The sequence below is a fragment of the Temnothorax americanus genome, unplaced genomic scaffold (assembly GCF_048541705.1).
Source record: "Temnothorax americanus isolate GAGA-0224 unplaced genomic scaffold, ASM4854170v1 Scaffold20, whole genome shotgun sequence".
Taxonomy (NCBI): Eukaryota; Metazoa; Arthropoda; class Insecta; order Hymenoptera; family Formicidae; genus Temnothorax; species Temnothorax americanus.
The window spans coordinates 3263041-3281158 of NW_027509339.1; the positions used below are offsets into that span (position 1 = coordinate 3263041).

General features: G+C 35.8%; 1 protein-coding gene across 5 annotated transcripts in view; it reads left to right on the top strand.

Annotated features, from left to right (window-relative positions):
- LOC143897341 (lachesin) overlaps positions 1-18118 on the top strand; it is a 156039-nt gene that overhangs the window by 82799 nt on the left and 55122 nt on the right. The window contains exon 1 of one of the 5 annotated variants that reach the window (XM_077405943.1): positions 5313-5520. The exons of the other annotated variants lie outside the window; for them this stretch is intronic. The gene's annotated coding sequence lies outside the window, so the exon portion shown is untranslated. Of the gene's footprint in view, positions 1-5312; positions 5521-18118 lie in introns of those variants that run through there. 5 annotated transcript variants of the gene reach the window in all.

Sequence of the window (18118 nt, forward strand, 5' to 3'; positions counted from 1 at the left end):
CGGAATGACTTCGGTTCGCGCCAGAGTTCCCATAATATCGCTCGCATTGCGGCAAGAAACAAATTAATTTCATCCGAGCGAGCGCGGTATACCCGGGCAGGTTCCCAGTAACTTTTTAATGAAAGCTTCGATTTTCGGGCAGCTGAGCGTCATCGAAAAGTTTCTCCGCGGGGTCGAAACGCGACTACTTTGTACGTACGTATATTTTTCCCTGTTATTCATTTCGCTCTCAGCGGCCGCTCTCAAACTTACGAGCCTTAGATTCCGTACAATCTTCCACGATGATGAAAGCAATATTGATTATAAAATGTAGAATTCTCGTCTATTAGTGCCGTCGTACGGTTGTAACGTTTGAATTGCGTCGCAATTTTTTCCAAAATCGACCCGCGGAGAGAGTCACGCGTGCGCTTCCTCTCAGTCACCAAAATGGATGATAAAATGCAAGAATAATTGGATTGTCGCTTGAACAAGACGTTTATTGTTACCCTTTTTAATTGAGACATCGACGGTACGTGCACCGCGGTGATTCGTCCTACATATTTTTCTTTTTTTAATGCAAAAGGCAATTCCACAGCGCACTCAACTATGCGCGCGCTCGTAGTAGCGAAAGAGAAGAAAAAATGAACAATTTATTCTGACCTTTGTCGAGTGCATCGCTGATTTAGTTAATAACAAATTGCAGCCGATCCGTCTTCTCGTTTCTCGTGTTGTCGAACCGACAATCGTATCCGATTTGCATAAATTGCCACGGCTACAAAGGGTGAAGTGTATGTCGTGGAGGGAACGGTTAAGTTCGTTGCGATGGCTTCCCCGTATTAGCGACATTTAATCGCCGATGTCGCTCGGGAAAGCAAACCGGGGCAATTACCGACGATCTTTTGTACCGACATGCGAGCAGCGAAGCGATATTCTCGAATGAATATTCCACAAGTGTTCCGAGCGCGATCCACAATCGATTTCGAATAGCTCCGCGGTTATTGAAGGATCGACAACCGATAAGTCGTAGTAATCACAGCCAAAAAGTAATGACGAATGCGGAAAGCGAAATTATTTACGCTTCCTTTATGAGATAAAGAAAAGAATCTGAGAGATGTGAAACTGGATCGGAAAGATATATATTGCACCATCGTCGCTCGCGATTGTATTTTTGAAAAATAATTTATCGCGACGTCACCTAACCAATAATATTTGATTGATTCTCAAACAATTCGCGTATTCTTGCGCACCGAGTGCACTTTCTCTGACGGCGAGAAATCAATTTTCGAGTCGCTTGCGCTCGTGTCGCTTGACATTTAATGGGCTGCATATTCGTGGATCGATCCACCAGAGATTAACTCGTCACCGGAAGTGCGTACATTTAGCGATGAACGTCGATCGCGGCGAGATGGCTTTTCACACGCGTGCAACTCACACACGCGCACAACTGCGCGCGCGCACACATCACATACACGCGAAAAATGGCAAATCGACGATAAAACCAACGAACGCGAATTACGCGCCGCACGAATAATCTCCGATTTATTCCGTCGTAATTCCGTCCTTTTTCTTACGGCTTAGCACGCTTGCAGCTTAATGCTTTATCGCGCATTAAATAGATGTAGTTTATTGGCGCGGGACATATTTGGAGCACGCGCGATTTTATCAACTGCAAATTATCGGGCGCGCATGGAAAACGCCACGATTTACGGTCAATTTCACCGTTACCTTCCGCTCGACGTTGAGAATTTGACGGAACGATTTATCACGTATATGCAGTTTATTTACGAGAAAACTGGCGCGGAAGCGGCGAGGCGTGAAAAGTACGTATACCTTGCGGTTGTATCACATTTGCGAGATCGTTGTTGTAATTGCCGTAAAATGCGACGCGCCGGCACACGATGTGTTTTAACGGATATTCTTTATCACGTCGGGATGATCGCCGGGAACTGAAATGCGCAAATATTTGGATAGGCAGAACCTAAGTTCTTCTACACCTATTCCACCCGGCTACTTCATATAACGCGCATAATGGTGTTTCTTCAGTATACATTGTTATATCAGCTGACTACGAACTTTTGTCGGAAAATCTACGGTCAAGTTAAACCAGGTCAATCAACTCCCGGATTCTGCTGCGCTTAGATTTGTGCAACTGCTAATTCTAAGTGCTATAAATATTTGCGCGATTCTCATTCCGCTTCCTAAAATGAAAAACATATTACCGCGCGGTCCAACGGCTTAATTGATTCCGTAAATGAAAGTGGCCGCCGCGCCAGCCGCGAATAGCGCGCTAGGACACTTTCCGGTTATATAATCTGCGAGAACAACACTCCACCATTTCCAAGATTACGGTAATGGATAGTATATTTATTTTCTTACCCCGCGCAACTTCATTTTTAATCATATCTAAAACCGCTGGACGAAAATGCTCCGCGCACACGCGGTCGTTTTCTTCATATTTTCCGCCGACAAACCCCGTGCGGAGTTGCAAGAAATTGTTTCTGGGAAAGACCCTGTTTCTTTCGCACGACGAAACCGTCAGAGAGTAACACACACTTCCGCGACGTTGCGGCAACGTACCCCCTCTCCGCGGACGACCTGAGTCGCGGTAATAGAATGTGCAATGCGATTCGCCATAAAAACTATATAAAAAGATGCACGTTTCAATGAATGATGCGAGCGGCTGAAAGATTGCTTAAAATAATCATTAGCGCTCATGTATTCAGGCCTGTATTACGAAGTTTTGCTATAATAACTATACGCGCGCACGTTAAAAGACGAGGAAACTCACAGGACGAGACTTGATTACTCTCGTCGAGCATTTCCGGTTCATCGTACCGCTACGTTTCTATGCATAAGCGCCTCGTTGAAAATAGCCTTATTTTTCCCCGAGGGAGCTTTGAGAGAGAGAGAGAGAGCCGTCCTCGTCTCGTCGTGGACATCGTCTCGCGCAAGATATACATTTCATTTGGAAATTCTTTCTCGCGCGCCGCCACTTATCGTGGAAATTGTTTCTCCGGGCGACGACGACGGACCGCGTGTCTTTCCTCCGCTTCAACGTTCGTTTTCAGAGATTCAAGACGCAATCCCCGTCATCCTAGTTGTTTCTTTTGTTTACAGCATCCCAGATATATATCAAACGCGATCCACTTTTTCGGGATGCGACCCGGTTTTTGAAGACGCCTAAAGAGCGCTGAGGATGCACATTAAGCCGTTAATAATGTAACTAGGCCAATATAACCAAATCCATGATTTCATCCGATTTCGAGATCATCGAAAAATCTGTCCCGAAACGGGAAACTTTAATTATGCGGGAAAGAATAGACATCGCGATGAAAACGATTTACATATTTAATCTTCATTCTTTATACACTACACAAGCATGCATAAATTGAATTAGTAATTACGAAACGGAAATCCTGATTTCACGAAGAAAGACGGGGCGTCGCGGTAACAGCAAATTCTATGTTTAATCTTTACCGTTGCATATACATATAAGTCACACACATTGAATCACTACAAAAACATTTTTTTTTATCATAAAAAGTTGTTTCCCTTGCATCTTAATTTTACTATTCATATCATTATTTCAACACATATCTTCTTTTCCCGTTTGGCAAATATAAAAGTATAAATAGATATTTTTCGAAAAGTGCTTATACAAATCATTTCTTAATTTTTGTGACTCATATTTCATACTCTTTTTATAGCAGTTTGTTGTAAAAAAAAGGAATTAGATTTCTGTAACGAATAATACGACTGATATCTTTTTCATGAGTATTGAAGAGCAAAAGATGAGCCTCTAATGTTAACTCAATTTTATAAAAATGCTGCCCTCTTTGTAGCAATTCAGTTCAATCTTACATTATCCCAAACTTATCTCATCATATAACGCAAACAGATTCTTATAAATACGCTAAGACAACTTGATACGAAATTTTTAAACAAACGTTTCGAGATTTGTTGAATCTTATCTTTGTTTCAGCAATTAGAAGCGAGAAAAAAAAACACAATTTGCCTAATTTTGCAAAATTCTATATTTACAGCGAAATAACAATCGCGAATTATATACATACAGGTATCCCATGCGGCCCATTTTCGTATCGATTCTCGCTGCGAGATGTGCGCGACAACGATAGCGATAAATTTTTATATTTGTATAGACCATTTATCCCGTTGAACGTTTGTGTCCGCGACGCTAACGTTCAACGTGTTCATATTTATCGCAGACGCGCGAAATGTGGGAATCGCGTAATTAAGAGAACTCGCGGTGTCGCTTAATTGGCTCACACGGCCGAGATTGTTGTTAATTTGTCATGATTTAAAATTATGTCCTTCGTTCTTGACGAGACTATTACTTTGTTGGAGAAAGGCGGAAGTTGATTAATAATACTTAATAAGCACGCTGTACGACGTAATTATTAAGATTATTACTTGTTGACACTTTAATAGTAAAATGGCCGAACTTTCCTCATTATGTTGAACGCTCATAGTCAAATTACTTTTATATTAATTCGTAAGTTAAATGTAATTTATTATCAATGGTCATTTTCTTAATACGTAAATTACATTTTTCGATATCTCTCTAAAAATGTAAAATAATCGAAATCACACCCGCAGCTGCAAATTGCAAATGCAATAAAATGAAAAATATCTGTATTATACTGCTGTTACAATACACGATCGAAAGTGGTCAATAGATATTTAATTTATTTTTTATATATAACATTGGTTTGAAAAGAATGCATTTATGATCGACCGGATAATAAAAATAAACTGATTGCGTTATGTTACATTTATCACATTCAAAAAAATTGAGGAAATGTAAAGTGTTCGAGGAATAAAGATTCGACGAAAAGAAATATCGATTGCTTGCACACGTGTGTTCACCGGTTTTTTTATCATTCGTTTTCGATCTGGCAAATAAGTAGTTAATTTATTCGTTTTTGCGCGACCTTGTCGCCTGCAACCAAGTTAGATTGCATTGCGGTTTCCAGTTTTCTCGCTCGGGAACAAGCATCGATAAAGCATATAGGCAAAAATAGGATGCAGTCGGACAAGAAGCATGCAGGGTGGTAAAACCTTTTCTATTGTAAACGATATATGATTTACATATAAATATCTATAATATATATATATATATATATATATATATATATGTATATATATTCATAAAATTTATGATGAAAATGTCCAGTCATTACGTACACGCACTTAGGTAAAACTAGTTACAGATTCAATAGTAAGTTCACTTTTAGAAAAGAATTAAATTCGCGTATTTTTGCCAGCGTTCCTTCGGATATTACGTGACGAGCTGGAGGAATGACCAAAGGCACCGGAAGCGCACATTCGTCCGCTGAATAATGTATCTCGTTACCGATACGTCGATAGCGTTGGAACAGATCGTCTCCATGTGGCACACAGATGCATCTTCTCACGTAATAACGCGCCGATAAAGCCGTTCGATGGTGTACTTACTTCGCTCAGTCTGCGATGTTGCTTAGCATCACCGTTCGCAAAATCTTTTCTTAATGTTTCCATATCGTAAGTAAGACTAATTGTATTTTATTGTCGTTAAAACTAGTATTCGAAAACAATTTGATAATAATGATTGATCGAAACATTAACGCTGTTCGTTTAGTCGTGAAAATTGTAAATTTTGATTCTAAGAGGAAATAATTATAATTAAAAAGAAAAATAATAATAATTTAGATCCCCAATGCTATAATATCTTAAAATTGAACAGTGATTTAATAATCAGAACCATCAATACTTTGGATTTGGATATGAAATTCGAATATGAAATAATAATGTGAAGTATTAATACAATATGAAGATTTAATACTTAATTATAATATTTGATAAAGACTGATTGAATACAAATGCGCTATGAATTTTACAATCTTATAAAATACCTAATATGCTCGAAATTATACTGTAGATAACATTTTATATGTTGATTTTTGTTGGATCAGTAAAAGAAAAAAGAAAGATCCAAGTAAAAAAAAACTTGTCTAAAATATACGTCACGTAGGCTGTATTTAGTACATTTATTCTGCAAATTTTTTTAAAAATCTGTAGGCATTTTTACGGCGTGGTTTCACGGTACCAATCAAACAAATAAACAAATTGAAACTTATTTTTTTTATTTTGATAAATAAATATCAAAAAATATTATTTTGGAATAACAATGCAAACAAATCTGATACGTCAATAATATTTCGTAAATTCGCAACATTTTCGAGAGTTTTTGTACACTGAAAAAAAGATTCGATAATAATCATCTAGCCTGGGTCACAGTTACTAAGTTTTAGTGAAATAGTTTCAACTCAATGTTTAGGTGAATATAATAAAATAATTTGATACGTATTAACAAATAAATAGCAAAACTTGGTATTTGTTTCCAAGGCTGTGATTATTATCAATTTATGTGGTACATAATATATCACCAAAGAAACAATTTATTACATAAAACTATATTGTTTAGTAGTATTTACCACATTATGTAATAAGTATTACCAAATATTACTTTTAGTTATAGTTACCAAATGCTAATGCAAATAATTGTCAAATTATTTGGTAATAATTACCAAAGTATTTAGCATTACTTATTAAGCCATTTAATTGTTTCAACTGTATAAAAAATAGATTTTGCTAACTACTTTGTAATTATTATAAACCGGTTGGTAACAATTACCATATTTGTTACTACTTACCAAATATTGTGCTAAAACGCACAACCAAATGCGTTTATTAAGTATCACAAGACTTTTTTTCTCAGTGCAGTTACTGTTGCGAACATGCCGAAAGATGTTATTTCGTTTTTCAACGCCGGGATGGCGGATATATAGGACTGCGCGGCAACTTCCGCGGCCCGAAAAACTTCAGGATTTATTCATTACACCTGCGTTGTTGCCATCATACTCGTGTCACATTCGTTTCCGTGAGATACGAACGCGCCTTGCCTCGCTCAAGCACTTCCGACCGTATAGAAACATTTTTCTACTACATTAAAAAATAGGAATGCGTCCTGCATGAGAGTCAACGATGTTTCTCATTCCGTTATACATTTGGAAAAAAAGTAATCTTTATTTCTTTCTTTTTTTTTATTATACATTTTCGTTATAAAATCTTTTAACTTGCATTTTTCTCGATAATAACCATGATATTACGTTAATAAATTTCATTTTTGCATATCTATACGTATATGCTAGGAATATGCTATAAGAATAAGCGTTTTGTATATCGAGAAAAATTGCAAAGTCTATTATTTGCAACCTTTATTATCATTATTATTGTCTGCTTATAGTGTGAACATAATCATAACCCAGCTATACTGAAGGAGATAAGTCCTTGAGTTCGAATATGTGTGTGAATTTTGCCAACAATAGTCATAAGAGGGACAGCAACAAACCAGGAATTTTGTATACTTCTTTGCGATCGAGTTTAATTATACGGATAGGGATAGGTTTTCGTCTCATTGTTAGCGGCAGACCGAGAGATCTTCCCGTGGAAGATCTCGCGTTGCATTACAATATAAGTATTGTTTCAAAGAGCGAAATATTCTCGTTCGTCGCCGAATATGTTAAATATTTCTTTGAGACGGCGGGGATAGATATCTGCAGCTTCAACTGCAGCAAGTTGCACGTAAATGAAACGCATATCTCAGAACAAAGATTTTCCGCAGTCGCTTTTGTAATATAGATATTTGTTCCTCGCTATACTGTAGTCCCGTAAGCCTCTAGTATGCTATATATCGGAAATGCAAATGCAAGAAACGCAAGTATCAGATTTCTCGACCGCGTAAAACGCAATTTAAAAAGATCGTATAAAAGAAAGTTTTTATTTCAGGAGGAGAAGCTGAATTCAGCATGAGCTCAAAAAACTATCATTTATTAAATTCATTCTTAAAAATTAGTATCTATCACCTTTTAATTTTGTGCAAAAAACTTTTCAACGTACAAAGAGTGTGTACTGATTGTGAGTTTGAAATAATAAGAATTAATAAATATTATTTATATGTGGAAAATAATTATTTGGATTATCACAAAAATACATCCGAATATTATCACACAAAAATTATTCGAGAAATGCACATCATATATGGTCATTGTCACTTAATTAATACAATTTTATTATTATTAAGTATCGTAGAGAATATAAATACGTGCGTTAAGAAAATTTCACCACTGACGACAATAACTTGCAAAAATATACGTTCGCGGAGTGCATTTGTACCGGGTGAGATGAAAATTAAAAGGTGCAACGTGCGCGGCGTGACGAGTACACGGTCCCTGCTGCGTCTAAGAGCCTCGTTGCCATCTTCGCCCCTAGCTTCGGGAGAATTGATAACATAAATATCGTGGCGGACAGTGGCCACAATTTATGGGCATTGTAATGACCCTTAATGCGCATGAGTAGTTTGGCTACAAAGCCCTCATAACTCTTACAGGAGCAAACGTTGCTAATTTTCTTGCGCCCGCCGCTTAGGCTGTCTTGTGCTAACTCAACCTCGCTCTCACCCGCTTATGCCGCCGTCCACCTCCCTCTCCCCCCTCCTCCACGCGTTCCGACTTCCGTAAAAACGTAAATTACAGCCCGACTAGCGAGATCATCGTTTCCATTCTTATCTCAGACTCTCCGACTGTCCCGCGAGATGATTCATGCGCGTTTTCCAAAGTCCGATCTCCGTGATTTTAATCCTCCTTCCGTATATTTCCAACCCGATGTCGTGACCGCGATGTTCCAAGTCAAGTAGTCACGGGAAAACGGCGATCCGTTTAGATAATTTAATCGATATTCGGCCGTAATAATTCTTAGTAATCTTTGACTATACTCAATGAACTTATTGACTTAAAATTTTGAAATGATGAAAGGAGAGAAGTAAAGATATCGTTAATAAAATGTTTGCTTTACAAAGAAACTTATAATCTTTTCTTGAATAAGAAATACTGAAGTATTCTTTATTGCTAAATGCTATGTCGAGAATATAGTTCGAACATTGTGTCATTGTGTTATATATTATATATAAAATCTACTAATGGTATATCAATATATAACAATTACAGTCGGGAATAAATTAAATTCAGTAAAAATTATATATGTATTAGAATATACATATTATATTAAATAACCCACATTTGATTAATCGAGAATTATAATTGACTGATAATAGACGAATCAACGACGTAGCGGTTTTACAATGTCGGAGAAATTCAATTATTTTTATCAATATTTCACCGATGATAAATACATAACTCCCTCTCTGAAACTATTCATTTATAATAAGTGTAATATCTATATATAATCTATAAATATTTCTAGATTATAGAACATTCTAACACTTACAGACTCGCGATTTAATAATTAGATTAAACGTCATCTAACACTTGCTAAATATTCCATACTTTCTATATATAATCAATAACTGTACTTCTTTTTAAAGAATCTCGATTACGCATTCAAATTATCCGATTGGTTTTTTCGCAATCTTTCAAAATAGAAACTGTATCAATTGAGGAAAATTCGTCCTCATGTAAATAGACAGCAATGATTGATATGTTAATTGACATGCTAATTTAATTATTTCGAAATTATTTTTATTTATGATAATCTACCATTTATAATTATATCGAAATTATTATATCTTACCGTGGAGTATGAGAGAATTTTGAGTTGAGTTTAATAAATTATTGACGAGAAATCAAAGAATCACTTGATCGACAAAACATAAATAATTCTTGTTAAATATATATGCTGTTCTAATAATGTCATGTCAGAATTATTTGATATTTGATATTTATGTGAATAAAAGTGTTACAAACATATAATGTCTGATATAATAGACAATTTTATTTCATAATATTATTTAATTGTTGAGTATTGTCTATTAATTGACGAAATTATTGTCTAAATAATATTATAATGGTATTATTTTTGTTGGCTCAGTTGGCTAATTTTGCTTTAAAGTTTTATCTTCGTAATTAAATTGCAATGTCCATAATCAATTTTATTTTCCCCTTTATTTTTATACGTGATATCGGACGATCGAATAACTAGGTTAAAGTTAAAATTAAGTATAAGCTAAGAACAGATGCAGTACCTGTCAATATAATTACAAGAGGTTTCACACTATTAATAGATTTTTACCTAATAAAATTATACGGTGGATTAAACACGAATGCTGAAATGCTGAATGCTTTATGGGATTATAATATCCTGGAAATACGAAGAAACTAGAGCTGAAATACATTATTTCTAATGACAAATCGATCAATTGTCGGTTACCGAAATCCACGAGAAAGCACCGCGAGAGCAATAGAACTAACCCAAGATCTGGTTTCTTTGCGCGATTGTCTGCCTAATCCGGAATTAAATAACGGAGCGATGAATTAGCCTGATCCTTTTAAAGTCAGATTGATGAAAGACACGAGCAGAATTAAACAGCCTCTCGCTCAGGTGCTCCTGAAACATATGGCGGGAATAAAATACTGTAGATTCGCGAATTGAATGTTCAATGTTCTCCATCCCACTCGGTCTTTAATTTCCAAAGATATGCTTACATTTTAACGTTTGCGTAAGTGATATATGTCTCTCTCGACGCCATTTTTAAAACATCTGCTTTATTAAAGAGAGAGAGAGAGAGAGAGAGAGAGAGAGAGAGAGAGAGAGAAAGAGAGAGAGGCGCTTATTTTCCAAGCGATATGTTATCATTTTATATACGATACGTGTGTATCCAAATAATAATTAATCTCTCAATAAGTAATCGCTTTTTACATGCATTTTTTACAAGTGAAAAATAAAAATAAAATTGCAACCGTTTTAGCTCTAGTTCCTTCGTATTTCCAGGATATTATAATCCCATAAAGCATTTAGCATTTCAGCATTCATGTTTAATCAACCGTATAATTCTATTAGGTAAAAATCTAGTAATAGTGTGGAACCTCTTGTAATTATATCAACAGGTACTCCATCTATTCTTAGGTTATACCTCGGCTTATACTTAATTTTAACTTTAATCTAGTTATTCGATCGTCCGTTATTATATATTCTAATGCGCAGAATTGTGTATGATGAAAATCACGCTTAATTTTCGTTCATTATTTTGTTAGATAAATAAGAATCTGACCCTTATAACTAAACAGATAGGACAAATGGTAAAAATCATATAGCGCCATAAACACGAAACTCTACTCGAGGAGCTATCGGTCGGATACTCTTGTATCGTCGAGTGTTATTTGGGCCACTATAACTCTTGGGATGCACCGGCGAGGGTTTTTCCGCAGGTCCGCGGCGATTATATAAAGTCGTCGAAAAGTCGGGCATAAAAGTCAATTTTGCTTAATGTTATTTCAACGTTGCTCGATCGTAAACTACAATGAAACAGACGTCGCTGCCGTTTAAAATAAACATTGCAGAAACGATTTTTATCTAAAAATGTATCTAACATATTTATTTAAAAAATATAATGTAAAATATTAAAAAAAAAATAGAAACTTTTGCGCCTGTTATGGATACTTTTGAGACTTTATAGTTCTTCTTCAAATTGCGTATGTCTATAAGCCGTTGTTACTAGCTTAATGACCGTAATACTCCAAGAGCGAAATATAAAATATAATAATATAATAAACAGTATCGCTTCTAAACCGCTCGTGAACTTTGCGAGAAAAAGTTGCAAGGCCTTAAGGCTCTTATCGGACGTTAAGAAATATCAAGCTTTTTCCTAAACTTTCTCTCGCTTTTATCGCAACTTATAAACTTTCGCTGGAGAAGGCGACGCTGCAGCGAAATCATTTCGCTTCTGTGTGTATAATAGATCGCTATAAATGTCTTGAAGAAATCTTGCATACCGAGATGTAAGAATACTTTCTTTTCGTTAACGTGCAAGCTGACGACAAAAGTAGAATCTTATAATCTCTCGTTGCACAATTTTTGATATATAAGCGATTTTTGTTTGCCAATACGTGTGGAAAGCAAATAAAAGAATCGTAAGTCGACAAGTAAAGCCGTAAAAATTTATGTCCACTCATAAAGCCTCGCGCAATATATAGAATGCGTTATTAAGTTCAGAAATATATAACAATAATAGTAATTAGTATAATTGGTAGTTTCTACTAAAATGTACACGTATTTTGAAAATACAAAATGAAATAAAACGCAATCGTAAAGTTTACGGCTGATAATCGAGTTTCGCGGAAACCTTTCGATTCTCATCTTTACGTGGCGTAATGATGAACGATGATGAGTATTATAAAAGTAGCGGTAGAAGGAGATATTACCGTCGGACGCGTTACGATCCCTATTTATCTCTGCAAGTAATTTCAGAGAATCTCCACGTAGCACAAGGCGTGCATTTTCAGTTTACGTCGAAGTCGGTAAAATATAACTTCCAGCCTTTATAAAGCGTTCACCATAAATCTTTGAGAAATTTTTCACCACCTGCAATACTGTGTAATGCTTACGTACAGTTTATATGAACTGTAACAATGCGCGCAAGTATAATTCGCACATAAAAATTAACGGCAAGATATTAAAAAAACAGACATAAAAGATCCAATCACATGTTAGCGAGAAGTAGTGTTAAGTATTAGCAAAGCAACCATGACTAACATATTTTTATCATCATTTAGAAGAATAAATATGGCTTAAGTTTTCCTCGATGACGTTTTTATTGTGCATACACTGCAAAAGTGTGTTATTTTTATACCCATAAACACCTAAAAGTAACACATGTTTCTTTATGTGTTAAATGTGTCATTTAACACGTTTAATCGTATTAAATTAAAAGACAATACGTTCAATTGTGTTAAATGACGTGATGTAAAACGGCAAGAAATGTGTAACGAGAGCTTCAGCTAAAATAACATTTGAATTTGCAGTGTATGTATTTATAACTGAAGCACGCCGCGTGCATAAGATATCACTTATGATAACGCCACTTTGGAAAAGTGCAAATTTATATATTTTCAATTATGACCCTATATCCGAGACTCTTTTCCGATTTTAATTAAATATTGAAGATCGCAAATTTTAATTTAGAACTTTATTTTAGTTCGGAAAAACGATTGTATATTAAAGGTCTCAGTTTTTCTGTAATCAATAACAAATAAATTTGCAATGAGTATTATGCAACAGAAAGTATCGAAAAGCTATTAGCTTGAAAAATTAACCGCGCAACGGATAATTCTATATATATTTTTCGTTTATTTAAAAACTTTCTACATTTTTCTTATTCAAGATTTAAGATTTCTTATCGGCGATATACCAAGAATGGAAAGTAAAGGGTCCTGTGTTATCCTTTTATGTCGTCATTGTTATACGATGCATAGCCATGGAGGCGCAGGCAAGATCGAGTGCGTCGCATGGTGAAAAATTGTTAAATTCCACATAGTTTATAGTCGGCGAGACTGTATTTGCATAATCTCTATAACCGCAAAACGATTGTTGGGGCCACAATTCACGCCATTTTATGGTGAGAAATGGTCGTAATATATTTTTCTCCGGGGATAGTCCCACGGACACGATTGCAGTTTCGACGAGACTTGTTTTTACAAGTTTCTGAAAACGCGCACTTACTACCTGTCGCTCAAAGATGATAAGTGAAATCGGCTCAGTTTGCGCGGAAAAATTATGTACAGAAAAATTTCAAGGTAATTTATCAATTGCTCCATTTATGTTCAAATATGTAGTACAAAATTGTTATATGCATAAACACAATAAAATGTAATAAACGTAGAATATGACAAATTTTATTCCAAAGAATAATTATATAACAAAATTGTTCCAATTCCAATTAAAAAGCTATGTAAGAGGGCAAAGTGTTATAATTTATGTAACAATTTGAATAAAAATATTAATTTAAAATATTTGGATAGAATATCAGAGGATTAAAAATGCCAAAATACGAAAACTCAAATAAACATGATTTATGCCACTATTTTCCACACAACGTTACACACGTATTTGCCATTTTATTTTAACAATTTTAAAATTTATTTTAGCTTAAACAGAATTTCCGCGAAAACTTTTGAAATGACTTTTTTCCGAAAATCTTTTAATTATCAGGCTTATGGTCGACATAATTGGAAGACGCTTAACTTTTGCGTTTGCTCCGCGAACGAAACGGGAACGTCGAATCGTGCGTATCGTTGCCATAGGTAAGGAATTCCTCGGAGATTTATGGAGAGAGACGCGGTAGCATCCTTCTTTTTCTCTCTCATTTTCTTTCTATTTCCTTCTTCTTCCTTCTTTACGCTCTGACTTCGACGTGGGCCAAATCTATAGAGGCGCGTCGGCGTCGGCGTCGGCGTCGGCGTCGGCGTCGGTACGGGGGCAACGAGAACTTAAGGAAGTGAATATACCCGACATGCCGGAATATATCGTCGGCTAGATCTCTCACCCTGTACTCTGATTTATTTTACGCCGGCGGGAGCGGCAGCGCCCGCCTACAATTTCGAAAAGTCAGCAGAGTGCCGCGTGTCGTGTGTACACCGCGTGTACGGGATTTCGAAAATTTAAGAGAGTCTTCAGGCTCGTCTGCTCGCCCCAGTTCCGCGACCATGCACCATCCGGTCATTGTCCCGCATCGTCTTTCTCAGAAAGAAACCCGAGTCACTTTTTATTAATTTTTGATGTTAAAAGAGCTTCAATTAAATGCGTACTTGTGACGAAATCAGGCCATATTTACAGCTTCTGCTTATAACATTAAACTGTCAATATTCATTGCTTCTTTACTTAGAATCTTATCTTAAAAAATAAATAAAAATGTATTTTTTACGAGATTTATAAAAAATATTAACTTCTAAGATAGATCATTATATTCTTACAAATATTTTTCGTTTAATTTATAAAAAATTTCTCTAATTTCCTCGCTAATTTCTTATTTTGTTTAAGAAAGACTAACTGAAGTAATTCTTTTTATATCTATTTTAAAAAGGCCAATATTCATTGTAATATTGGTCAACTTTCAATGCGACTTAAATTAAGGAATAACATTGCTTCCATTTTTTGAAACATAACTGATTTAGATTTCTCTTTGGGGAAACACGCGTTTTAATATGAACAAATATCATTTCAAATACAAATAGCTGCATTTGCTACTTAAAATTATAATTAATTATTTTTAAAAACTATATAAATTCAGTTCTAGAATATTACAAATTTTAACGAGATGTGATTATCTTCATATTTTTAGCTCAAATATAGTGGCAGAGGAAGTATTAAATTGAAAGCCATTTTAAATTCAAAAATTAATTAAAACTGAAACCATCAGTTATTTTTATTACAATATAGAATTTAAAAAAAATCACGTATTTTCGAAGGAAGGTGCAGTTTAACGTCCTGAGAGAGTGTGAGTATAGACACATATAAAAATTTTCATCTTACATATACGTGGATGTTACCGTTCTTTTTGCCCGATATCTCTGAATTCGCCATAACGCCGCGTAAGGGTTCAAAGTATTACAACCTTATTTTTCCGAAACGACGAACGCTGCTCGTTCTCGAGCTTCCGTGCGAGCGTGAAGCTTTTATTTCAGCCATAGGCGACAACCTCCTGTTGCCGCCATTTCTCTGTTATCGTTCTTCCGCAGGAAACGCAAAGCCGGGAGAAGCAATTAAAACATTGCAATTTGAATATTTTAAGTGGCGTATTTTTTCTCATCTGTTGCGTGCAAATTATCTGCAAAATAGGAATTATTGCATTGGAGAGAGCCTAGCACGGCGGAAATTTGACTGGAACTTCCACTTGTATATGTATATTTTGCGTTTTGAAACAAATGTCTTTAAGTATAGCTTTTATTGAGAGTGTTCAGTTTAATCACACGATATTATAACAATCAGCTTAATTATATGATAATTAATTTTGCTTGTTGCGTTACCATTACTTTTGTATTAAAAATTAAACGAACACATCGATGGCTGTACCAAAAAAAACTGCTTCTTTTTTTGTGTGTAAAGAAATGAGTTACTATTTTTTCGTAAAAATGTACAATATATTAATTTATTCTATGTGAATAACCTAATAAATGCATTCTTCTCCAAAGTAATGAAAATGATCGTCTCTAGATTTTTTACAAAAGGATCGCGCATAATACAAGTCGTAAATCTGTGCAAAAAAATTCATAATATAAAAGCTGAAATTTAATAACATGGCGCTTTAGTGAAACGCTTTTGCTTGTGATTGTCTCGTCTGTAATTGTAGTCCACTTAGCGAGTTTTTATTGTTCGCCGCGCGCGTCGTCGCGCATGAGTTTTAATACATGGTGTAGGGTTTTCGTTAAACAACATCGAGATTTAATTAGGTTTCAGCGACCGCGCCGGCGTTTCCTCTCCAACGTTGGCACGTCGAAAAAGATAAAAAATTATTACCTGGGCCATTCGTGCTCAGCGAAACAATTTTAATTTCTTACGAGTTTTGTCATGACGTTTAAGAGTTACGAAAAAAAAACCAGATCAGAATCGTTGGTCATTGAAATATACTTAACGCAAATTTAAATTTAAAAATAGGACGAGTTGAAGGCGGCCAATCGGCAGTAACGACTTACGGCTTGTCAAACTCCCTGTCGTTCGCGTCTCAACGAGAATCAATGATCCTCGAGGTTGAACACGGTCCGTTTTAAACATGCAGAAGCTTAATTCGTGCTAATTTTCTGCTCAGCGAAATATTTCAACGACATACTGCCGAGTCAACGCAAGTCGAATTTTTAGTTACTTCGTGTTTTACCTGCCAATATTTACAATGCAGTTGAATTTAGCATTTATTATACTACTCTGATATATAATATTTTTTTAATATAAATACTTTATTTTTTTTTTTTTTAAACATTGTATTAGCACAGGAGGATTTAAGTAACGCTTAGGATTATTTTTCTCAAAACATGAATTTATAAAGAGAGTTCATAATCTCAATTAGTTTTTTATGAAAAACAATTTTCTTCCACTTATATTTCAATGTATTTATGGTACATCCCTATATTTGGTACCATTTATTTTCAAATTTGAGCAATATCGCTCGAAAGTTTTGGCACATATGTATTGTTCAAAAAACGAAAAAGGCAAAAAAGGAAAGGTGAGAGCGCAATAGGATGCAAGTACCGATGGCAACGATATATTTCTTGACTTATAAGGGCACGATGGCGAAAGCGCGGCGCCAAAGAAGGTGGCGAATCTACCACGAGCGAACACAGGCGCGTGTGTGAAAGAAGAAGGCGGAAAGTCTTGAAAACTTTCCGAGATCGAACACGACTTCTTCGAGAAGCGAAGCCTTGCTCCATTATGGGGCTACGAGCTACCCCCCCTCTTCCGTTTGCTTTTGCGATATATCCGTCTTGAGTTCCGTTTTCTCTCCCTCGCACTTCCGACCCCAAAATTTCGCCTCGAGAAAAAAGTCGCCACGGAATTTATCAGGAAATCTGTAATCGTGAGACGCGGCGCGCCCCGTTTCTTAGCCAGTTTATGTGCCGCGTTAGGCTCCCATTCAATCTATCCAAAACGAGAACCCCATTACAAGTTTTTCTCATGCGGGCGCTTAAACGGGGAAGTCTGACCGGTTTCTGTAATTTTGTGCCGCATTAATCAATCAATCATTATACCTCGGAATATAATAATATTCCGCGTTCTCGAGGAAGGAAAGAAAGGGGTTGAGAAGGGGGGCCTGGAATCATTAGTCAGAAACGTCAAAGACAAGGCGACGGTTTCGTGAATAGGACGCGGTACGGCCCTTTGTACGATTTATTTTTAGCGGCGGGAGTTATTATTTCCGTTTTCCAGCCACGTGTGTTTTTACGGCAAAATTTGGCCGGCGGATATATATTACAAGAGGGTAAGCAGAAATTACATTAGAACTTTGGAAGGTTTTATTGCAATGAATGCTTGAACTGCTTGACAATCATTTTGATAATTACTTTTCTAAAGTCGTCTTTTCCGTGACCAAAATGTCGAAGTGCGAATAATTTCCGAGCTGTAGGTAATTAAAAGTATAAATATTTATAATTGCTTATTAATATCTCTTCGTCGTTTTTTTGAATTAGAGATAATTCGAGAATGGTTATTATAGGATGGTTATGAATCCTTTGGAGTCTTATACATGAATTCGTCATGTTAATGAGAGAAGGACCTTATGGCAGGGCGCTGTCGAGCACAT